The sequence below is a fragment of the Gallus gallus genome, chromosome 17 (assembly GCF_016699485.2).
Source record: "Gallus gallus isolate bGalGal1 chromosome 17, bGalGal1.mat.broiler.GRCg7b, whole genome shotgun sequence".
Classification (NCBI taxonomy): domain Eukaryota; kingdom Metazoa; phylum Chordata; class Aves; order Galliformes; family Phasianidae; genus Gallus; species Gallus gallus.
In genome coordinates this window covers 514595-536707 of record NC_052548.1, presented here as the reverse complement: position 1 = coordinate 536707, position 22113 = coordinate 514595, and the positions used below count along the sequence as shown (strand labels likewise).

Sequence of the window (22113 nt, the reverse complement as noted above, 5' to 3'; positions counted from 1 at the left end):
CAGTTCCTTCAGTCACTCCTCAGAGGGCATATTGGCCAAGGCCTTCCCCAGCCTTGTTGCCCTTCTTTCAACCTGCTTCAGCACCTCAACGGCCCTTCTGTGCTGAGGTGCCCAAAACTGAACACTGGACTCGAGGTGAGGCCTCGCCAGTGCCGAGTCCAGGGGCAGGATGACTTCCCTAGTCCTGCTCACCACACCATTCCTGAGCCAGGAATTGTGGTTATGCCATTGGCCTTCTTGGCCACCTGGGCACACTGCTGGCTCATCTTCAGCCACCTGTCCGTCAGCACACCAAGGTCCCTTTCAGGGATCAGGCAGCTTTCCAGCCACTCCTCCCCAAGGAGGACTGGGGGGACGCCTGGGCTTGTTGTGACCAAAATGCAGGACCCGACACTCGGCCCCATTGAAACTCATCCAGTCAACCTGGAAGAGTGAAGAGAGAACAAAAACCAAGCAGGCAAAGAGCAGAGCTGTCCACAGGGGGCAGGGCTTGGGGCAGGGCCTGTGTCGGAGGGTGGTCCAGCACAGTGGTGGCCTCGGGGCCCAGGCTGGAGGGGGCCTGGCACAGTTGAGGCCTCGTGTGGGCCCAGAAGGAAGGGGGCCCAGGCACAGGTAGAGCCTCGGGGCCCAGGATGGAGGAGAACCAGGCTCAGTTGGGGCTGTGTTGGGGCCCAGGATGGAGGAGGACCAGGTGCAGTTGGGGCTGCACTGGGGGGGCCGGAGCTGGAGGGGGGCCTAGCAGAGTTGAGGCCTCCTCTGGGCCCAGACAAAAAGGGCCCAGGCGCAACCAGGTCCTTGGGGCCCGGGATGAAGCAGGCCCAGGCCCAGGCCCAGTTGGGGCTGCTTTGGGGCCCAGGATGGAGGAGGACCGGGTGCAGTTCGGGCTACACTGGAGGGGCCCGAGCTGGAGTCGGGCCTAGAACAGTTGAGGCCTGCTCTTTTCCCAGATCAAAGGGATCCCCGGCACAGCCAGGGCCTTGGGGCTCAGGATGAAGCAGCACCAGACACAGTATGGGCTGCTTTGGGGCCCAGGATGGAGGAGGACCAGGCACAGTTGGGGCTGCTTTGGGGCCCGGGCTGGTGGGAGGCCCGGCACAGCCAGAGCCTTGTGGCTGCACTCCCTCTGTACAGTTCAACCTTGATCCCTAACCTAAAATGGTAACTGTAGTGAAAGGCAGTAGCTGATCCAGCTGCTTTCCTGTGTTTTAATTTTCCTAAGAATGGGGAAGGACTCAAGCTAGTAAACAAAGACCCCTTTCTGAAGAACAGGACTCAGAAAGTATTAGCACAGAGCAGATCTCCCCTTAGTAGGAGAGAAGTAGAGATTCTTCCCCTTAGACAGGCAGCCCTTAAATGAGGGTGGGGAGGGCTGGAGCCAGGCTCCACCCCTTTTTGCCCAGGTGAAATGCTTGCAGGTGTGCTCCACAGCAGAACGTGTTTTAATGAAGCCTGGGAAAGCCTGTGACATCAAAGAATCCTTTCTTCCTTCTTTCTTGTTTGTGTTTGTTGCCTGCAGTTCCAAGCAGGTGGACTCTCAGTGTCTTGCAAGTGACAGCTAGCAGCAGCAGGTCCAGCCAGGAGGCACAGCACCCTGCAACCTCCAGGTGAGTGACAGCAGGCAGGCAGGCTTTTGGGCTCTGCAGGGTCATTGTGTGGAGCATTATGCACAGGAACAGCTGAGTGTAAAGATGATGTCCGAGCTGCAGAGCTAAGCATAACGGAGAGGCCCAGCGGCTCAGCTCGTTTCCCAGCGTGAGGCAGGAAATTAGAGCCACGAGGGATATGCAGACGCTTTCTGCTTTTGTCTGTTGCCTCACTCCTTCTGCCCCTGTCAGAGGGGAGGAACGAGCTGCACTTGCACAGAGACATTGCTCTCACGGCCACTCCCCCCTCAGGTTGGAGCATTCCTGGCTGCAGGATGGGCAAACCGAAGTTCTTGCCTGATTGTGTCTGTGAAGCTTAAAAAGGGAGACAAACTATGGCCTCTTGGCTCATGAAGTGAGAGAGGGGATGCTGTGCTACTGGGCTGCAGTCAAGAGTCTGAGAGAGTCTGTGTTCTATGAGATTTGAGAGACAGTTCTGGGGAGTGTGGGAGCAGTGCAAACGTGCAAGGGTGCTTTTCCTTTCAGGGGCCTTTGTGCAACAGCAGATGTTGATGCCCTAGAAGCACGGTGCGGAGCACATCCTGGGATCAAGGTGCCACGGACTGGAAAATGCTGCTGTGGCGGAGTTCCTGTGTGAAGACAAAACTCCCAGTCCCCCAGAAAAGTGGAGGCAGAAGAGCAGTGACAAGGTATCTACATGTCTATCTGTGTATGTGCACAGCAGGCCCAGCTGCCCCTGCTTCCTCCCTCCACGGGATCTGCTCCTGCTGCTGCTGCTGCTGGAGTCTCCTCTGGCCACGGTGGCGTGGGGCGAGTTCTTGTGTCAAACAGGATCTACCGGTCGTCAACCCGTTGTGACTGGGCCTGATCCCCTGGTTGACCTTTAATTAATCCCAACATTATCCATCCCATAACCTACCCTGGCACTGAGGTAAGGTGCAGTCCATCTGGCCCCGTGGACTCGGGCATCCAGCTTTTGGAGCAGGTCCAAAACCATCTAATTGTGGATTATGCATGGCCTATTCGGGTCCCCATTCCTATCTACCAGCACAGGGGACTGTGTTCCCAGGAAGTAATGAGTCTTGCTATTAAAGACTGAGGCAACGAAGGCATTAAGTACCTCAGCCTTGTCCTGATCCTTGGTCACCAAGTTGCCCTCGGCATCCAAGAAGGGATGGAGATTCTCCCTAGCCCTCCTCTTGCTGTTGATGTATTTACAGAAATATTTATTGTTGCCCTTTACCTTGGTGGCCAAGCTCAGTTCTAGCTGGGCTTTGGCTTTTCTAATTTTGTCCCTGCACATATTTGCTACGTACCTGTAATCATCATAAGTAGCTTGCCCACTCTTCCACAGACCATAATCTGTGGAATCCGCTCCTGCACCTTTAAAATTACTTCCTGAAAGTATTGCCAGCCTTCCTGGGCTCCCACGCCCTCCAAAAGTACTTCCAAAGGGAACCTCTCAACCATGGTCCTAAAGAGGTTCAAGTTTGCTCTCCGGAAGTCCAAGGTGGCAGTTCTGCTGACTCCCCTCCGTGGTTCAGCAAGAATTGAGATATCTAGCATCTCACGATCACTTTGCCCCAGGCGGCCTCCAGCCTTGACATCCCCCACAAGACCTTCTCTGTTAACAAACAGCAGGATTTTGCTTCCCCTTGCTGGCTGCGTCACCAGCTGTGTCAGGAAGTGATCTCCCACACACTCGAGGAACCTCTGGGACGGTTCCCTATCTGCTGTATTATAAATCCAGCAGATGTCTGGGACTTTGCAATAGCCCACAAGAACAAGGGGAGAGACCTTGAGACCTCATGCGGCTGTCTCTAAAGTGTCTTGCCCACCTCTTCATCCTGGTTGGGTGGCCTGTAGCACACTCCCACGATAAGGTCAGTCTTACTGGCCTTTGCTTTTATTCTGACCTAGAAGCTCTCAACCCTATCATCGCCATCCTTCATCTCCAGCCATTCCCATTCTTTCTTAACGTAGAGGGCTGCACCACTGCCTTTCCTGCCTTGCCTCTCTCTTTTGAAAAGTCGCTAGCCATCCATCACAGCACTCCAGCTGTGTGAGTCATTCCACCTCGTTTCTGTGATTTCCAAGTGATTTTTCTCCTGTTGTTTGATTCCAACAAAAGCCACTTAGGATTATTTTTGTTGTTTTTATTTTTTTAATGGCAGGCATTGTGTTTAACTTAAAAAACTTAAAAAATGAACGGACGAAGAATAGCTTTGTTTGCATTCTGGTGACTGCTGAGGCTTTGGCTGACGACAGCTTTCAGCTGCACCTGAACTAGGCTGGATTTGTCTCCTGCTCTCCATAGGTGAGTATTTCTCTTGCAGACCTTTGAATCAATGATTCCCCTGCTATTTGTCTCTTCTGGTTGCTGGAGAGAAGAGCTGCAATGTCACATCCTGATCCGTAAGGTGCTCAAGCTTGGTGATTGTCAGTAATTCAGGATATGCTTGCTTTTCTTTAAGTGAACTAAGGGATAAGCTATCATGCTGTGCCATTTCTTTTCCTGTGCGTAATGCCAAGGGATAGGGCTGCAGGTGCCTGCTGGTTCACGGGACATCCCAGAGCTTTGTACACAGCTTAAGTGATGGAACAGGAAAGACTCCAATATGGTAAAAACGTGATTTCTAGTGTTTTGGTACGTATATTCAAGTCAGTATGGGTCCATTTCAGACAGCATCGTCTCACATCTGTTTGTTGTCTCATATCAAACGCATTTTTACTGATTTGGCTACATACATACTCCACCCATAGTTTGCGTATTGTCTTCTTAGGGTGAGGTTTGCCTGCTGAACAGCGATACAAAAGAAGCTTAAATTACAGAAGCAGAGAAGCAGAGACAGTCTAGAGGCTCAATACAGTAGGGATCAGTTAGAGTATTACTTTGAAGTTGTTGTGTTCTGGGTCTTAGGTGGGATGAGAGACGGGTGTGAATGTTACAGCCAAGTGTTTTTCCCTGGTTCATTGCTCACCTGCTGCCATGCAAGCCAGCTCTTCTTTTCCCTGCCTCTGCTTTTCTTGTTGCATGCATATGCATCGCAAAATCTCTGAACAGATTTATTTTCACGTTTTAACAGTGTATAGCTAGAAGTGGGGCTTATCTCATCATCTGATGGAGATTGGTTGTGTATGGGGGAGTTTGCACGAATTATTAGCACCTCACCAAAAGCAAGGAACAGAAAAAGAAAGAAAAAAACACCAAACCACCCTAAAAGCTGCATAAATGACTATAGCTGAGCCAGCAGGAAATATTACCTGCAGTTTGCAGAGTCCTCATTTTGCTCAGCACTGACTGGATGGGGTTAACAGTGACCACTAATGAAGGAGCTCTGCTACCTGTCTGAGCAGTGCTCCAGTCTTTGTTGCTGCGTTATGAATGCACTGCTCCTCCTGCCACATTTCTTCACGCCCTCGGTTGTTATCTGAGCAGTGGTAGCCCCCACGAGCGATGCAGTCAGTGCCTGCTTGCTCCAGGTGCTCCATAAGCACAGCAGAAGGATGCCAGGGGGCTTGCAGGCAGTGTGTGCATGCTGTTGCTCTCTCCAAGAAGCCCCTGTTTTGGCTAGCTGCAGAAGAAACCATTTTTTCCTTGGTCGGATCCTTGCAAACGCAGTGCAAGTGTACAGAACGGTACGGTGTCTAGCTGTCTTTTCGCAGTACGTGCAATGAGGTTATCTATTTTTCAGGCAGAGAAGTGCGTCCAGGCAGTTTGGAGAACTGCTGGCTCAGGCTTCACCTCCACTAATCCAAGTTCAGTCACTTTCCTCTGAAGAACCTGCATCAAGCCGTGGTTTTAAGCTGCAGATGGAGTTCTTCTCGCAGGACTGAAGTGCTGAAGCTCTCTGAGCTCCGAAGGCACCCTGAACTCATGTGAGTGTGACTGGCTGCTTTGCTTTTGGCAAGAGACCCTTTAGAGCCCCAGAGTGCGCTGTGCAGAGTCTCTAAGGAGAGGACTCCTGAGGCCGAATTTATTTGTATCCCACAGGAGGCTTTTTCTTGGTTGGCAACGTGCTTAAAAAAGAAAGAAATGCAAATGGGCATTTCCACGTGACTGTATTCTGCTCAGTGCAGTGTCTGCCTGTGTTGCAGACTGAGCTCCGTGGCATTGCAAAGAATGCACCAAAGTAAGTAGTGCAGGAGAGCATTTTTTCCAGTTAGAATGTTGGCCTTCCAAAGCAGGCCTGCCTTGGTTGCACTGGCTTGCATCTCAGCTGGTGTTCTGTTGTCAGGGTTCCCGTATTTCTAGCGGTTGTCAGGGCGGTGGCTCATGACATCGTAAGGCCGTGGCGATGTGACGGTAAGAATGTCCCATGTCAAGTACAAGATGGCTGTGTGGGACGAGGGGAAGCCATGGCCTGACAGCTGCCCTTCTGGTCAGCAGTGGAATTCTGCGGGGTCCATTAGAAGGCCATTTCTCTGTAATGCTTTCTCTGTTGGTTCCAGTCAAGATGTGGCCGTTGTATGAAGTAAGTTTGTGGTTGCTGTGAAGCTGGGAGGAATGTTGACTGCCTTGGGGGTTGAGAGGCCTTGCAGCAAGATGTGGAGAAATGTGAGGGTGGTCCCCATCTGCACGAAGAAGAGCAAGCGCTGCGTTCTGCACCTGGGATGCGGCAGCCCTGGCTGTACGTACAGCGTGGGGGGGGCGAGGGGCTGGAGATCAGCCCTGCCAAAAGGGAGGGATCTGGGCGTTGTGGTTGCTGACAACTTGAATCTGAGCTGGCAGTGTGCCCTGGGCACAGGGTTTGAGTTTGGGTGGTCCTTTGGGGAGCCAGGGGTTGGACTTGATGGTCCCTGTGTCCTTTAAGAAGGCCGAATAGTCTTTCAGTGATTGTTCTGGGCAGCTCACACCACTGGGTGTATAATTCATTTCACTTGGAATTTCAGGGTCAGACATAAATGTTATTATCTGCTTTAGAGAAAGAAGTGGGAGGCTGAACTGATATTTGGAAAAATGAAAAATGTTTAAAATGTTTTTTGCAAGATAAGCCCTCAGCAAACAGTCGTCCTGTTCCACTTTTGGCCAGTCTCAGATGCTTGTCTTCCAGAATGTCTGCGTGTGGATGAATCACAACAGGATCCTGGGAACTTTTAAGAAAGGTAGGAAGGAGGAACCGGGGAACTACAGGCTGGTGAGCCTCACCTCTGTGCCTGGGAAGATCATGGAGCAGATCCTCCTAGGAGCTATGTTAAGGCACACATGAGACAAAGAGATCCGAGACAGCCAGCATGGCTTCACCAAGAGCAGATTGTGCCTGACCAATCTGGTGGCCTTCTGTAGTGGAGTGATGGCTTTGGTCGACGGGGGAAGGGTGGTGGATATCATCTACCTGGACTTCTACAGAGCCTTTGACATGGTCCCTCAGCACATCCTTCTCTCTAAATTAAAGAGGTATAGATTGGAAGGATGGACTGTTCAGTGGAGTAGGATTTGGCTGGCTGGACACAGCCAAAGGGTTGTGACGAATGGTTTTGTGCCAGGGTGGAGGCTGATCACAAGCAGTGTCCCTCAGGGGTTGGTCTTGGGACCTGTGCTCCTCAGCATCTTCATCAGTGACACAGACAATGGCATCGAGTGCACCCTCAGCAAGTTTGCAGATGATACAAACTGGGCAGTGCAGTCGATAGTCTGGAAGGAAGGGAAGCCATCCAGAGGGACCTGGACAGGCTGGAGAGGCTGTGGGTGTCCCATCCCTGGAGGCATTCAAGGCCAAGCTACCCATGTTTGCCTTCTGTAGTTATCAGTGGGGCAAGAGGAAAATGAAGAGTACAATGAAGTACAGAGTGCTTTTCTTGTCTTGTTCAACTGCAAGTTCCTGTTTTCTCAAAGGCAAAAACAATTAAGGCTCAGCAAAAACAATTAAGGCTCAGCAAAAACAGTTAAGGCAGTCATTGTAAGTATTAATTTCTGATGATGGTGGCTGCCTGTGTTCGGAGGTCACACTTAGTTGAAGCACACTGCGCCTGTGGAAATTCTGCTGAGCAATTAGCAAAAATACCCTTGTCATTAGGAAGAAACAAGAACACTGTTGTCCATAAAGTAATCAGTGGCGTTTAAGCAAGTGACACCTCTTTGTTTTACAGGAGAAAAAAACGACAGGTGAGCCTAACATATTAATTAACTGAGAACAAAACGTTAGGAAGGACAAGACTGTGCTTGAGTTTTCCCAGTAATGAGTGCCTGAATTCCAGAGTGGGTTTCTGAATCTTTGTTTCATCCTACGGGTCCTATGAAGGACTGTGCCATCATTGTAATCTGCATCAGAAATGCCTCCTTTCTCAGTGCAAATCCTGCCATTGGATTAAGGGCAAAAATAATGTGCAGAGTAGGACTTCTATAGTACTCCATATTATAGAACTCTAAAGACAGACTATAATACTCTATATTACAGGGACTCTAAAAACAGACTGCTTCAACACACTTGGAATCAGCACACCTTTGAATCTGATGCAAAGAGATGCATGTTTGGTTGTTTTGTTTTGTTTGTTTTTTTAAATCTCTTTGAACAGCCAGATCAAGTAGCTGAGCAGCCTCGTTCCAGCTTTTCTGTAAAACTTGAGTCATGAGGAGTGCTTTCTCTAACAGTGGTAGTGTTGGGACACACGCTTCTCTTTTTGCCACAGACTGAGCATTGTTCTCTCTCCTTCTTCATATCTTGCAGGAAAGATTGCTTCACGTGTAATGAAAAGCTAGTGTCCAGAAGATCACTGCGGCCAGATGCCAATTTTGATGCCCTCGTCAGTAAGACTTGTCCAAGCCCTGATGTATGTGAAACTCATCAGGAGGGAATGCTGGCAAGAATCAGCTAACACAGTAGCAGCAAGCTTTCAGTGACAGCGTTAAGGAAGGGTGACGATTCAGGCTGGGAGCAGGTATGTCATCACCTGACTTGACCACATGTAACTTGATGCTAGAAATACACCACGTCCTCCCTCCCTGCATGGCAAGAGATGGCTCTCTTCTCCTGCAAAGGCAGCCGAAGTAACTTCTGTGTGCTGACTAGAGAGAGAAAACTTGGTGTCACTCCTTGCAAGTCCTGTGGCAGCCAGATATTGTGTGATGAGAGTTGCTGTCTATTTACTGTGTTTGGTTTCTTTGCTTTGCCATGCTGTACACGAGTAAAGGAAATGAATGGAATACGAGATGGTGACCTTGTTTTGTTTGCTTTGTTTTCCTTGCTTGGTTGTTTTTCCTCCTATTGCTTTTCAGTAGTGCGCCTTTTGCTTTGCTTTCCATTGTCTTTGTGTCTGTTTTGTTGGCTCTTTGTCTTAGCTGTTTCTTTCTTTGCATTAGCTTCTTCCTCCCAGAGGAGAGCATTCCTTGCCTTTTCAGAGGATGGTTCTTGGCTTTGCTTGGAGTTTCTCCCTTGCTCTTCATTCTTGGTTGCCTTACCTGGCTTTGCCTTCCTTGTCCCCTTGCCCCGGCCTTGCTCTTCCTTTGCCTTCACTTACCTGATGTGCTCTCTCCCTTGATTGTTCTGTTCTGTCTGTTCCTTTCTGGCTTCTTGAACTGCAGCCTCCTCTCTGGGCTTTCCTGCCGTGCTTGATGCATTTGCAGCTCCTTGGAGTTTCCCAGGTGGGTCCACGCCTCCTGGGCCTCCTTGCCTCTTCCCTTGTGGTGCTCTTGTGGCTTTTTCTCCAGCTGGCTGGATCCACGCGGGCCTATTGCCCCATTTTCTCGGCATTGGTGTATGTAGATTGTTCTATGTCATCTTCCCAGGCCTAGATGCTGAGTTTTTGCCTCTTCCAGACTCTGTTGTCATCTTTGCTTTTCCGTGAGAGTGTATTCTGTTCTGTTATCGTTGGTTGCTTGTTTTTGAATTTGGTGTTTGTTGTTGTTTCATTTATTGTTGTTGGCTTTCTTTGATGTGCGTGGGGTTTTTTGTTCTTTTTTTGTTTGGTGCTCTTTTTCTTTTTTTTTTTGCTGTTCATTTCTTTGCACTGTATTTTTTTCCTAGTAGCGTTTCTTTTCCTTTCTCTTGTACTAGAAATTTTAGCTCCTAACACTAATCCAAATGTATAAACCACAAGTCTGAACTCTAAATCACACAGGTGTATGGGAACTGTATAATCACAGCCTGACCCCCTGTTTGACTACCTGAGGCGAGTGCTGAGTCAGCTGCAGGGGCACAGGTGATGGCAGTTTGACCTGAGTGACCGTAAGGGGTGGACCCTGGCTGCAGCCCTGCTAGACCCCATGTAAGGGCTGACTCCCAAGGAGGAAGGATCTCTATCTGGAGGTCACCCTTAGTGGAGCCCTTCTGCGCGCCCAGGGTACGGGTAAGCTTTTTATGTCATTCCTCCTTTGGAAACGCGCTCATCTCTCTGGTCCTTTACCTATTTGCCTTACAATCTGTTTGCCCTGCACACAGGTAATGTTTAACCCTCCTAATGGGTAGCCCTTATCTTTTTCTGTAAATGCAACAGGGATAGGGTTAGCCCTCATCAAGTAAGGGCCACCCTTAGTCCTAACAGCTAAGGGTAGCCCTGAAGGATTCCCATTTTGGTTATGGTTAACTCTAATCGGATGTGGTAACCGTTGACCTGTCACTGAAGGGAAGCCCTTCATCCTAACCTACTATGGTAACTCTTCATCCTAAACGCTAGCCTCTAACAGTAACCTTTAAGCCAATCCTTAGGGGTTTTCCTTCAGCCTTTGCACTGACTGAACTTGGTAGCATTTCCACGTGAAGCCTTATCTAATGCAGTAACCCGACCATCTGATGCCAAAGGGTAACGGTCCGCAGTTAGTAGTAAGACTAAATAGTAGCACTTAACCGTAATCCAGCAGGGGATGAGGGCGAGCTTGTCTTCTGCCAGGGCGAGCGGCTGCGGGCAGTGCATCTCCCAGCTGAGGTGCCTGTAAACATCTGCCAGCTGTCCTTGTGGACGGCCCGTCATCGTCATGGAAACTGATTGTAACAGCACAAAGGTTCCAGGAGCGTGGGTGATGTCAGCTGTGACATCCTCTGGGGGGCCTGGAGCCGCCCTTTTTTGGCCTTGCAGCCCATCAAGCCAAAGCCTGCTGTCCTGCACGTGGTCCCACCGGGCAGAAACTCTTGGGACGTAGGAAGGTTCAGGGGAGGGGACAGATGCCTGAGGGCATTCTTTGATTCCATCCCAAGAGTTGTTTTGTCTTTGTTCTTTCCATGTCGTGTGGTTTTCCTTTGCTTTTCCTTTTGCTATTTAACATCTTTTCTTTCTTTTATGCTTCTTTCTCTGTTGCTATGCCTTGCATTGCATTGCATTGCTTTGGTTATTTGTTTTTTTTTCCCTTTGTTTCGGGCCAAGCCGCAGGGGCTGCTAGGGCAATGTCCTCACTTGGAGGGGGAGGCTGGGTTTCCCATCTGAGGGCTTCATGCACAAATAGCAAGGAAAACTCAGACACAGAGCAATCCTAAGCAAAGGCACGCCTTTTCTGAGACACTGTCTCAAGCTCCCTGAGCTCTTTTTTCCTACGAGGTAACTCCCCTGCTTTTTTCCATCTCTTATTACAACAAGAGAGATTTCCATCGCTCTTACAACAGCTCGCCAAATAATGTTCTTACCCACAGAAGCTTTCCCTTTTCCCTTTTCTCAGTAAGAGTCGCTTGAATCCCGGGCTGATTCCCTAAAACCAAGTGTAATTGTTCTCCTTCCCAGAAACCAGTCACCAACAGAAGTTGTCCTGTTAGCCCACATCCACCAAAAATCTCTCAAATACACTATTCTTACAGCCAAACCAGACCATTTTCTGTTCAGTTGCAGTGCACTTACGGACCGTATTTCTAGTCTTGTTCCTGCTGAGGTAGTGGTAAAGAAACCCCAGTCTGCCTGACAGCAATACACTGCTCAGAGTAAAGCTGCTGGAGCACACAAAATGCTGTCAGGCGTCCGAGCTGAGCAACAGACTTCATTCCTGAATTGCACAGCTACCAGTAGAAGTGACCTCCACGCTGTTTGGCCTGTCCAAGGAGTTCACGCAGCTCTGAGTACCCCCATTTCTACACAGAGTGGTATCCCCCGTCGGCTATCAGCTGCTACTGTAAGCCTTTCTGCTGCTTGAAGCCAGAGGGGCCAGACCCAGCTGGCCCTTAGGGACCTCCTTTGACCCAGGCCTCCGACGGAAGTGTACCACTGGTTAACCCAGAATGGCAACTGTAGACCAAGGCTATCACAGGCACAGTTTTCCCTTAGCCAGGGAGCGGAAAGGACTCAGTCCAGTAAATGAAGATGGAACTGCTTACCCCTTTGTGAGGAGGAGGGCTCACACCATACTAAACAAGAGCAGAATTTGAAGCAGTGATCCTTCCCTTGGGGCAGCCAGCCCTGAAATGAGGTGAGGGAGGGGTGGAACCAGGCTGCACCCCTTTGTCATCCAGGTGAGTTGCTTCCCTCTTTTTGCTCCTGAGCAGAACAAGATTTGAGGAGGCGGAAAGCCTGTGAAGTCCAAAAAGACTGCTTTCCTACTTCCTTCCCGTTTGTGTTAGCTGGCTGTCACGGAGTGATCTAGATCAGTGTATGCCTGTGGCGGGGCAGTGGGCCTGTTTTCCTGTGTTTGGCTTTGCGATGATGCTGTCTTGAGTTCATGTGCTGGACTCTTGTATTTCGTGTCTTTGTTTTGCTTTGCTCTGTTTTCCTTGTTGTTTGACGTTCTTTTGTCAGTCTTGCTTTATTGCTGCTCCTGTGTTGCAATACCTTTGTTATGTTCAGATGTGGTGATTGATACTTTTCCCTTTCCCATTCTTGGAACTCTTTTCTCCCTCCTTCAGGGTGTTCCTCTTTGTTTCTCGGCTTTTCAGGTGATTTTGCTTTGCCTTCCTTGGCTTTTTGGAACTTGGGAAAAGGTACCGAGGTGCATGGATATGTAGAAGAAAAGCTCTCCTGTTGTGGCTGGGAGGTGATGCAAAGGAGGCCTCCCGAGCAAGCACCACAAAGGCAGCTTGCTTCTCCAGAGGCTGCAGCATAAGCTCGTGTTCCTTGTGGAGGACTCCGTTGTGCATCTGCAGGAGCTGCTTTGGCATGGAGGATTTTGTGGAGTTGCTGCCAGTCGTTGCTCGGATGAAGTGAGGCTTTTGTCCTTGTATCTGTGCAGGAAAGCAGTGCGGAGGGAACGTGTGTGGTGAGATGCTGAGGAGAGATTGCCTTCCTTGCCCCAGCAGGCTGCTTGTGTCCTGGTGATGCACGGTGACTGAGAAGGCTGCTGTTCTGTGAGTAAGCCTGCCACGTGGGAGTAATGGTTGTGGCCTTTTGGGCAAGTCTCTGAGGAGAGGTCTTTGGGCAGGCTGGTTGTTTTGCTGGGCAAGTGCTGTTTCAGTTGTTTGTTGCCGTGCTTGGTTGGTGCTTGTTTGAGAAATAGTGGTCCTGTAGACGAGCAGTGCTCTGGCAGCAGGGGAGTGAGAAATGTCATGTCCACCCAGTCTTCTCCACGAGCCTTACGCTGCCTTTCCCCAGTGTGTGTAAATGGCTGTAGAAATGGCAGGGGGAGAAATGGGGAAGAGGGGAGGTGCGGTTTCTGTGCATGCTGTGTCCACGGAGCAGGTGTGAGCTCCTAAGAGCTGGGAGCCCTGCAGAGCGTCCTGGGTTTGTTTTGCTTCCTTGTTGGAGCTGTTGGGATGCTTTTGTGGGTGCTTTGTGCGTTTGAAGTCCCTGTGAACTCTGCTGAGACCAGTGGTGTCCTAGGGAGAGCCCCGCTGCCCCCTTTTTGTTCGGGCTGTTTTCTTCCCTCGGGAGGTTAAAAGGGCCTTCAGAAACCCAGCAGTACAACTTGCTGCTGCTCCAGCCTGTCAAGTGGAGATGATGAAGTGTGACCGCCACTGGGGCAGGGAGGAGAGCAGCTAAGAAATGGTGTTCCCGTAGACTGTGTGGAGCTTGTTCTTGTGAAACGGTCCCTTGTGCTGCCAGAATCTCTCTGACTTTCAGCCATGGCCTCTTCCTCCTGGCTTTCAAGATGTTCAGAGGCATTGCTAAGAAAGAAAGAGCAGAGCTCTTCCTAGGCCATGGCCGAGTTCACCTTTCCAGGTGTATGCCAGAGCATGAAGCATGGTCAACAAGGACGGGGTAGCAGGAGCTGGAAACAGGGGAAGCTTCCACAGAGCCCCCCGCTGGAGTCCCAGGGTGATGAGCTGAAGCTGATCTTGGCAGCATGAAAGGTGGTTTTCCGGGATGTGTGCCGTATAGGGCTCAGGGCTGTCACTGGGGTTGCTTTCACAGGACCCCCCCCAGCCCAGCTCAGGACCCCCGGTGAGTCTGTGGGTGACAAATGTGTCACTGAGAGACAGCATCAGGGTGGGAATGCGGGGACCATAGTGCCCAGGGCAGAGCCAAGCGGTGCTGGGGGGGTCACCCCCGAGGAGAAAGTCTCCCCCACGGGAGAAATGGATTGCTTAGCTCCCCACTAAGCTCCCATTGCCTCCCAGTATTGTCTAGAGTCTTCTTGTGCAAACTCAGTGCCCCCCAGTGCTGCCTGGCACCACCACCCCAGTGGTGTCTGCGGCCCTGAATAGCCTCCCAGTGCCCTGCAGTGGGCTTCCCAGTGCCTCCAGTACTGCCCAGTGCCCCCAGCTCAACACACCCACTGCTCACTGCGTGACCATCTCCTTCCCCAGGAACAGCACAAGGCAACAGAGACGTTGACAGCAGCGATGGAGATGGAGATGTTCAGAGTGGAGGAGCTGTTGGCTCGCTGCAGCCACCCCAGCATCCCCGGAGGTGGGCACGGGGGAGCCTGGGGGGGGGCTTTAGTGCTGCACAAACGACTGCAGGCAGAGGTGTAGGAAAGCGAACGCCATACGTTTAATAATTTAACGTACAAAACAGCAAATAAATGATGATATTCCCAACCATTTCCCACCCTAACAATTGTTTCTGATCCCACCCCCTACAATTCCCACCCTCTAATCAATTTCCCACCCCGCAATCAATTGCTCACAACCCACCCTCCTCCCCCCTCCCCCCCGCTCCCTCCCACCAATAGTTCCCTCCCTCTGCAGAAAACCTCCCAGCCCCCCAAATTCCCACCCCAACAATTCCTTCCTCCAAATTCCAACAACTTGGGAGTGTAACGTGATCAGAGTACAATTTCTCCCCCAGAATTGCCACCCCACAGAATTCCCTCCCCCCCATCTTCAATGCCAGCAGTTACAGAATGTCCAATCATTTTTGATGCCAACCATCTCCCACGGCAGCCATTTCTCACCCCAGCAGTTCCCCACCCCCCAAATTCCCACCCCAACAATATCACAGTACAGCCATTTCATTTCTAACCTCAGAAAGATCCCAGTGCCTTAAGAATTCCAGCACCAAATTCCCACCCCCTACCCCGGATTCCCACCCCAACAATATCTCAGTACAGCCATTTCCAACCTCAGGAAGATCCCAACACCCCATGAATTCCCACCCCAAGAGTTCCCTCCCCCCACCCCGGATTCCCACCCCAACAATATCACAGTACAGCCATTTCATTTCCAACCCCAAAAAGATCCGAGCACCCCAAGAATTCCCACCCCAAGTTCTCACCCAAAGAGTTCCCACCCCAAATTCCCTCCCCCCACCCATTCCCCACCCCGCAACCATCCCCTCCCCACCCTCTTCCCACCCCCCAGCCTTCTTTTCCCACCCCAAAGCTTTGACAGTCCAACCCTTTGGCGGTCCATCAGCTTCAGAGTCCCGCATTGCCCCAGCCCAAGATGCCGTTTGTGGACAGCCCAGTTTTGGAGGGGTAGGGCTGGGGCCGGTGCTGGTGCCCCCGGAACACTGCCGCTGCTCTCTGGGCATGGTGGGGGCCAGCGAGGAGCCCAGGGCTCCAGGGAGCCGTCTTGGTCGGCTATGGCCACGTCTCCTGCTCCAGCAAGTGGGCCGGTTTCTTGGTGCGCTCCCGCTCGAGCCGCTGTTGGGCTGTGATGGGCACCCCATCAGGGCACAGTCCTCCTGCTGCCCGCCCACCGTGCTGACACAGCCAGCTTGGCCTAGCGCCGGTGTTTGTGGCCTGGGCCATCGTGGCAGCGCGGCAGCTTCCTCTTTGTGGCTGGGCCGCTGCCAGTGTGCTGCTCGTGCCCGGTGCTCTTGCTGTTAGTGGTGGTGCAGGCGGGCGCTGGGCACTTGGCTGGCTCGGTGCTGTCTTTGTGGTGCATGTCTGCCAGCCGGCAGGAGATGAATCCGGGTGGCAGTGCCAGGCGGGTGAGAACCACCCGGGGCTGCCTCCGCTGCACCTCTTGGATCAGACGTGCAGTGCAGGGCAGCAGAGGTGCGGGGGCAGCCAGGGGGGTCGGCAGTGCCAGGCGGGTGAGAACCACCCGGGGCTGCCTCCGCTGCACCTCTTTGATCAGATGTGCAGTGCAGGGCAGCAGAGGTGCGGGGGCAGCCAGGGGGGTCGGCAGTGCCAGGCGGGTGAGAACCACCCGGGGCTGCCTCCGCTGCACCTCTTGGATCAGACTGTGCAGTGCGGGGCAGCAGAGGTGCGGGGGCAGCCAGGGGGGTCGGCAGTGCCAGGCGGGTGAGAACCACCCGGGGCTGCCTCCGCTGCACCTCTTGGATCAGACTGTGCAGTGCAGGGGCAGCAGAGGTGCGGGGGCAGCCAGGGGGGTCGGCAGTGCCAGGCGGGTGAGAACCACCCGGGGCCGCCTCCGCCGCGCCTCTTCCATCAGATGTGCAGTGCGGGGCGACGGAGGCGCAGGGGCAGCCAGGGGCGTCGGCACGGGCAGCTCAGGGGATGCTGGCTGCCAGCAGAGCGAGTTGCTGAGGAGCCCTGATTCAGGATGTGTCTCTTTGCTCAGCTCCCTGCTGGCCCCGGAGGAGTCCGAGTGCTCTGTGCTGGAAGAAGAGGAGTCGAGGCTGCTGGAGACATCAGGGCTCAGTGGCTCTGTGGCAGTGATGCGCTGCATCAGCTCTTGCGTTTGGCAGCTGTTTGCAATGGCTTTGGTCCCCTCTCTTGTGACACCGGGCAGGTCCTGCTTGTGCTGGGGGACCTCCAGAGCCGCTTCTGAAAAAGCAAGAACATCCCCCCGAACGATGATGGCAGCCTTCCCACAGCCACTCGGTGCAGGCAGCCACCTCTGGGGGTCACCTCTGCGGAGCACAGTCTCACCGTCAATCCAGGTGAGCAAACGGTCCATTTCCACATCATTGTTGTCAAGTCTGCGGGTGCTGGGTGTCTCTTCTGGAAAAGGCAGAAAATGCCCAGCGGGGCAATGGCAATGCCGGCTTTCCCACGCCCACTCAGTGCAGACACCCCCCCAGCAGCTCTGCTGCCCCTCCGAGAGAGACTCACCGTTGTTGATCCACGTGAGCAGGTCATCGATGTCTGCGTCGTCGTACAGGATGCCTGTCTTGGATGTCACTTCTGGAAAAGGCAGAAAATGCCCAGGTGGGGCAATGCCAGCTTTCTTTCCCACACCCAGTGTGGGTGGGTGGGTGGGTGCCAGCAACCCCCCGCCAGCTCTGCTGCCCCCAAACTCACCGTCATTGAGCCATGCCAGGAGATGCTGGATGTCCGCCACGTCCTCCGGGATGTCTGCGCTCGCTGTGGCTGCTGGAAAAGCAAGGACATCCCCAGTGGGGCAATGCCAGCTTTCCCCCAGCCACCCGGTGCGGACAGCCTGCCGCACGCCCCGCAGCCCCCAAACTCACCCCCTGAGTCCAGCGCTGCGGTGCTGCAGCCGAGCGGAGCCGTGGCGGGATGGGGGCACCCGTCGGTGGGCGCTGGGTGCCCCTGGTCCTCCGTGAGCACCACGGCGTCCTGAAAGGGCTCCATCGGCGACTCCCAGGTGGCGGGCAGGGTGCAGGGCACGGGGAGCACCTGCTCCTGCAGTGGTGGTACCTGCAAAAGAACTGGCGGGGGGCCGGGGCGGCCGGGGGCCTGCGGCAGGCAGGTGCCTGCGGGCTGCGGGGGCTCCCCGTGGAACACGGCCCCAGGCCACAGCCCCATCGGCTGCTGGGGCAGCAGCGTCCCTGCCAGCAGGGGATGTCCCCAGCAGTGAGCAGGGGGCAGTGGGGGGAGCCATAGCTGGGTGCAGCCCCCCAGGTAGCAGCTGCAGCAGCGGTAAGTGCAGCCCCAGAGTTGGGGGCAGGCCCCCAGGTGGCAGTTGAGCCCCAGTTGGGGGCAGCCCCCCAGGGGGGAGCTGCGCTGCCTGTCCCCAGACACCTGGTACCCCAGGCCAGACAGAGGCCTGAGGCGCCAGGTAGGTGGCAGTGGGGACAGGGAGGGCTTGGGGTGGTACCGGCATCGGTCCGCGGATGGTGGGCTGCATCCAGGCGGGGTCCGGTGGCGGCACAGTCGCTTCAGGGAAGATGGCGTCGGGTGTCAGAGGCACCGTCAGCGCTCCTCGAGGGATTCTCTCTGTGGGGAAAGGCCAAAGTAGGCTCTGGGGTGGGCTCTGGGGTGAGCTCTGGGGCGCTGGGGTGGGATCTGGGGCACAGGGCTGAGATCGGGCTTACAGGGCTGGGATCTGGGGCGCTGGGGTGGGATCTGGGACGCTGGGGTGGGATCTGGGTTACGGGTGTGATATCGGGGTTACAGGGGTGGGATCTGGGGCGCTGGGCTGAGATCTGGGCTGTTAGGGTGGGATCTGGGGCGCTGGGGTGGGATCTGGGACACTGGGGTGAGCTCTGGGTTACAGGGGTGATATTGGGGTTACAGGGGTTGGATCTGGGGCGCTGGGGTGAGATCTGGGGCACAGGGGTGGGATCTGGAGCGCTGGGGCCAGCTGAAGCATGGGAGCAGGGGAAGCCTGCTGCCTTACCTGCCATGACAGCTGGAGAGTGGCAGTTAGGGGAGCCCCTCCCCCCAGGGGGGTTGCGTGACCGTTGGGGTCAGCCCCTTTCCCCCGGGCTTGAGATGGTTGCAGTTTTTGTCGCCACAAAGACCTTAAAGACCCTCAAGTCTAAGCACAACCTAACCATACCAGCCTAACTCTAACAAGCCCCTGCTCAATCATGTCCCCGAGCACCACCTGGTTTTCAACACATTCAGGGATGGTGACTGAACCAGCTCCCTGGGTGGAATAGGGAGCCAGCCCATCAGGTCTCCCCTCAGCCTCCTTTTCCCCACACTAAACAGCCCCAGTTCCTTCAGTCACTCCTCAGAGGGCATATTGGCCAAGGCCTTCCCCAGCCTTGTTGCCCTTCTTTCAACCTGCTTCAGCACCTCAACGGCCCTTCTGTGCTGAGGTGCCCAAAACTGAACACTGGACTCGAGGTGAGGCCTCGCCAGTGCCGAGTCCAGGGGCAGGATGACTTCCCTAGTCCTGCTCACCACACCATTCCTGAGCCAGGAATTGTGGTTATGCCATTGGCCTTCTTGGCCACCTGGGCACACTGCTGGCTCATCTTCAGCCACCTGTCCGTCAGCACACCAAGGTCCCTTTCAGGGATCAGGCAGCTTTCCAGCCACTCCTCCCCAAGGAGGACTGGGGGGACGCCTGGGCTTGTTGTGACCAAAATGCAGGACCCGACACTCGGCCCCATTGAAACTCATCCAGTCAACCTGGAAGAGTGAAGAGAGAACAAAAACCAAGCAGGCAAAGAGCAGAGCTGTCCACAGGGGGCAGGGCTTGGGGCAGGGCCTGTGTCGGAGGGTGGTCCAGCACAGTGGTGGCCTCGGGGCCCAGGCTGGAGGGGGCCTGGCACAGTTGAGGCCTCGTGTGGGCCCAGAAGGAAGGGGGCCCAGGCACAGGTAGAGCCTCGGGGCCCAGGATGGAGGAGAACCAGGCTCAGTTGGGGCTGTGTTGGGGCCCAGGATGGAGGAGGACCAGGTGCAGTTGGGGCTGCACTGGGGGGGCCGGAGCTGGAGGGGGGCCTAGCAGAGTTGAGGCCTCCTCTGGGCCCAGACAAAAAGGGCCCAGGCGCAACCAGGTCCTTGGGGCCCGGGATGAAGCAGGCCCAGGCCCAGGCCCAGTTGGGGCTGCTTTGGGGCCCAGGATGGAGGAGGACCGGGTGCAGTTCGGGCTACACTGGAGGGGCCCGAGCTGGAGTCGGGCCTAGAACAGTTGAGGCCTGCTCTTTTCCCAGATCAAAGGGATCCCCGGCACAGCCAGGGCCTTGGGGCTCAGGATGAAGCAGCACCAGACACAGTATGGGCTGCTTTGGGGCCCAGGATGGAGGAGGACCAGGCACAGTTGGGGCTGCTTTGGGGCCCGGGCTGGTGGGAGGCCCGGCACAGCCAGAGCCTTGTGGCTGCACTCCCTCTGTACAGTTCAACCTTGATCCCTAACCTAAAATGGTAACTGTAGTGAAAGGCAGTAGCTGATCCAGCTGCTTTCCTGTGTTTTAATTTTCCTAAGAATGGGGAAGGACTCAAGCTAGTAAACAAAGACCCCTTTCTGAAGAACAGGACTCAGAAAGTATTAGCACAGAGCAGATCTCCCCTTAGTAGGAGAGAAGTAGAGATTCCTCCCCTTAGACAGGCAGCCCTTAAATGAGGGTGGGGAGGGCTGGAGCCAGGCTCCACCCCTTTTTGCCCAGGTGAAATGCTTGCAGGTGTGCTCCACAGCAGAACGTGTTTTAATGAAGCCTGGGAAAGCCTGTGACATCAAAGAATCCTTTCTTCCTTCTTTCTTGTTTGTGTTTGTTGCCTGCAGTTCCAAGCAGGTGGACTCTCAGTGTCTTGCAAGTGACAGCTAGCAGCAGCAGGTCCAGCCAGGAGGCACAGCACCCTGCAACCTCCAGGTGAGTGACAGCAGGCAGGCAGGCTTTTGGGCTCTGCAGGGTCATTGTGTGGAGCATTATGCACAGGAACAGCTGAGTGTAAAGATGATGTCCGAGCTGCAGAGCTAAGCATAACGGAGAGGCCCAGCGGCTCAGCTCGTTTCCCAGCGTGAGGCAGGAAATTAGAGCCACGAGGGATATGCAGACGCTTTCTGCTTTTGTCTGTTGCCTCACTCCTTCTGCCCCTGTCAGAGGGGAGGAACGAGCTGCACTTGCACAGAGACATTGCTCTCACGGCCACTCCCCCCTCAGGTTGGAGCATTCCTGGCTGCAGGATGGGCAAACCGAAGTTCTTGCCTGATTGTGTCTGTGAAGCTTAAAAAGGGAGACAAACTATGGCCTCTTGGCTCATGAAGTGAGAGAGGGGATGCTGTGCTACTGGGCTGCAGTCAAGAGTCTGAGAGAGTCTGTGTTCTATGAGATTTGAGAGACAGTTCTGGGGAGTGTGGGAGCAGTGCAAACGTGCAAGGGTGCTTTTCCTTTCAGGGGCCTTTGTGCAACAGCAGATGTTGATGCCCTAGAAGCACGGTGCGGAGCACATCCTGGGATCAAGGTGCCACGGACTGGAAAATGCTGCTGTGGCGGAGTTCCTGTGTGAAGACAAAACTCCCAGTCCCCCAGAAAAGTGGAGGCAGAAGAGCAGTGACAAGGTATCTACATGTCTATCTGTGTATGTGCACAGCAGGCCCAGCTGCCCCTGCTTCCTCCCTCCACGGGATCTGCTCCTGCTGCTGCTGCTGCTGGAGTCTCCTCTGGCCACGGTGGCGTGGGGCGAGTTCTTGTGTCAAACAGGATCTACCGGTCGTCAACCCGTTGTGACTGGGCCTGATCCCCTGGTTGACCTTTAATTAATCCCAACATTATCCATCCCATAACCTACCCTGGCACTGAGGTAAGGTGCAGTCCATCTGGCCCCGTGGACTCGGGCATCCAGCTTTTGGAGCAGGTCCAAAACCATCTAATTGTGGATTATGCATGGCCTATTCGGGTCCCCATTCCTATCTACCAGCACAGGGGACTGTGTTCCCAGGAAGTAATGAGTCTTGCTATTAAAGACTGAGGCAACGAAGGCATTAAGTACCTCAGCCTTGTCCTGATCCTTGGTCACCAAGTTGCCCTCGGCATCCAAGAAGGGATGGAGATTCTCCCTAGCCCTCCTCTTGCTGTTGATGTATTTACAGAAATATTTATTGTTGCCCTTTACCTTGGTGGCCAAGCTCAGTTCTAGCTGGGCTTTGGCTTTTCTAATTTTGTCCCTGCACATATTTGCTACGTACCTGTAATCATCATAAGTAGCTTGCCCACTCTTCCACAGACCATAATCTGTGGAATCCGCTCCTGCACCTTTAAAATTACTTCCTGAAAGTATTGCCAGCCTTCCTGGGCTCCCACGCCCTCCAAAAGTACTTCCAAAGGGAACCTCTCAACCATGGTCCTAAAGAGGTTCAAGTTTGCTCTCCGGAAGTCCAAGGTGGCAGTTCTGCTGACTCCCCTCCGTGGTTCAGCAAGAATTGAGATATCTAGCATCTCACGATCACTTTGCCCCAGGCGGCCTCCAGCCTTGACATCCCCCACAAGACCTTCTCTGTTAACAAACAGCAGGATTTTGCTTCCCCTTGCTGGCTGCGTCACCAGCTGTGTCAGGAAGTGATCTCCCACACACTCGAGGAACCTCTGGGACGGTTCCCTATCTGCTGTATTATAAATCCAGCAGATGTCTGGGACTTTGCAATAGCCCACAAGAACAAGGGGAGAGACCTTGAGACCTCATGCGGCTGTCTCTAAAGTGTCTTGCCCACCTCTTCATCCTGGTTGGGTGGCC

General features: G+C 53.8%; 1 long non-coding RNA gene across 6 annotated transcripts; it reads left to right on the top strand.

Moving 5' to 3' along the window:
* Positions 1 to 3851: 3851 nt before the first annotated feature.
* Positions 3852 to 9724, top strand: LOC121107034. 6 transcript variants are annotated; one of them, XR_005840320.2, is made up of 6 exons: positions 3852 to 3921; positions 5300 to 5483; positions 5599 to 5737; positions 5843 to 6235; positions 6595 to 6710; positions 8273 to 8753. It is a non-coding gene; the product is annotated as an uncharacterized LOC121107034 (long non-coding RNA). The 6 variants fall into 6 exon arrangements; XR_005840321.2 differs by lacking the exon at positions 3852 to 3921 and having other exon boundaries at positions 4895 to 5483; positions 5843 to 5910; positions 6057 to 6710; XR_005840318.2 differs by having other exon boundaries at positions 3861 to 3921; positions 5599 to 6710.
* The last annotated feature ends 12389 nt before the right edge of the window (positions 9725 to 22113 follow it).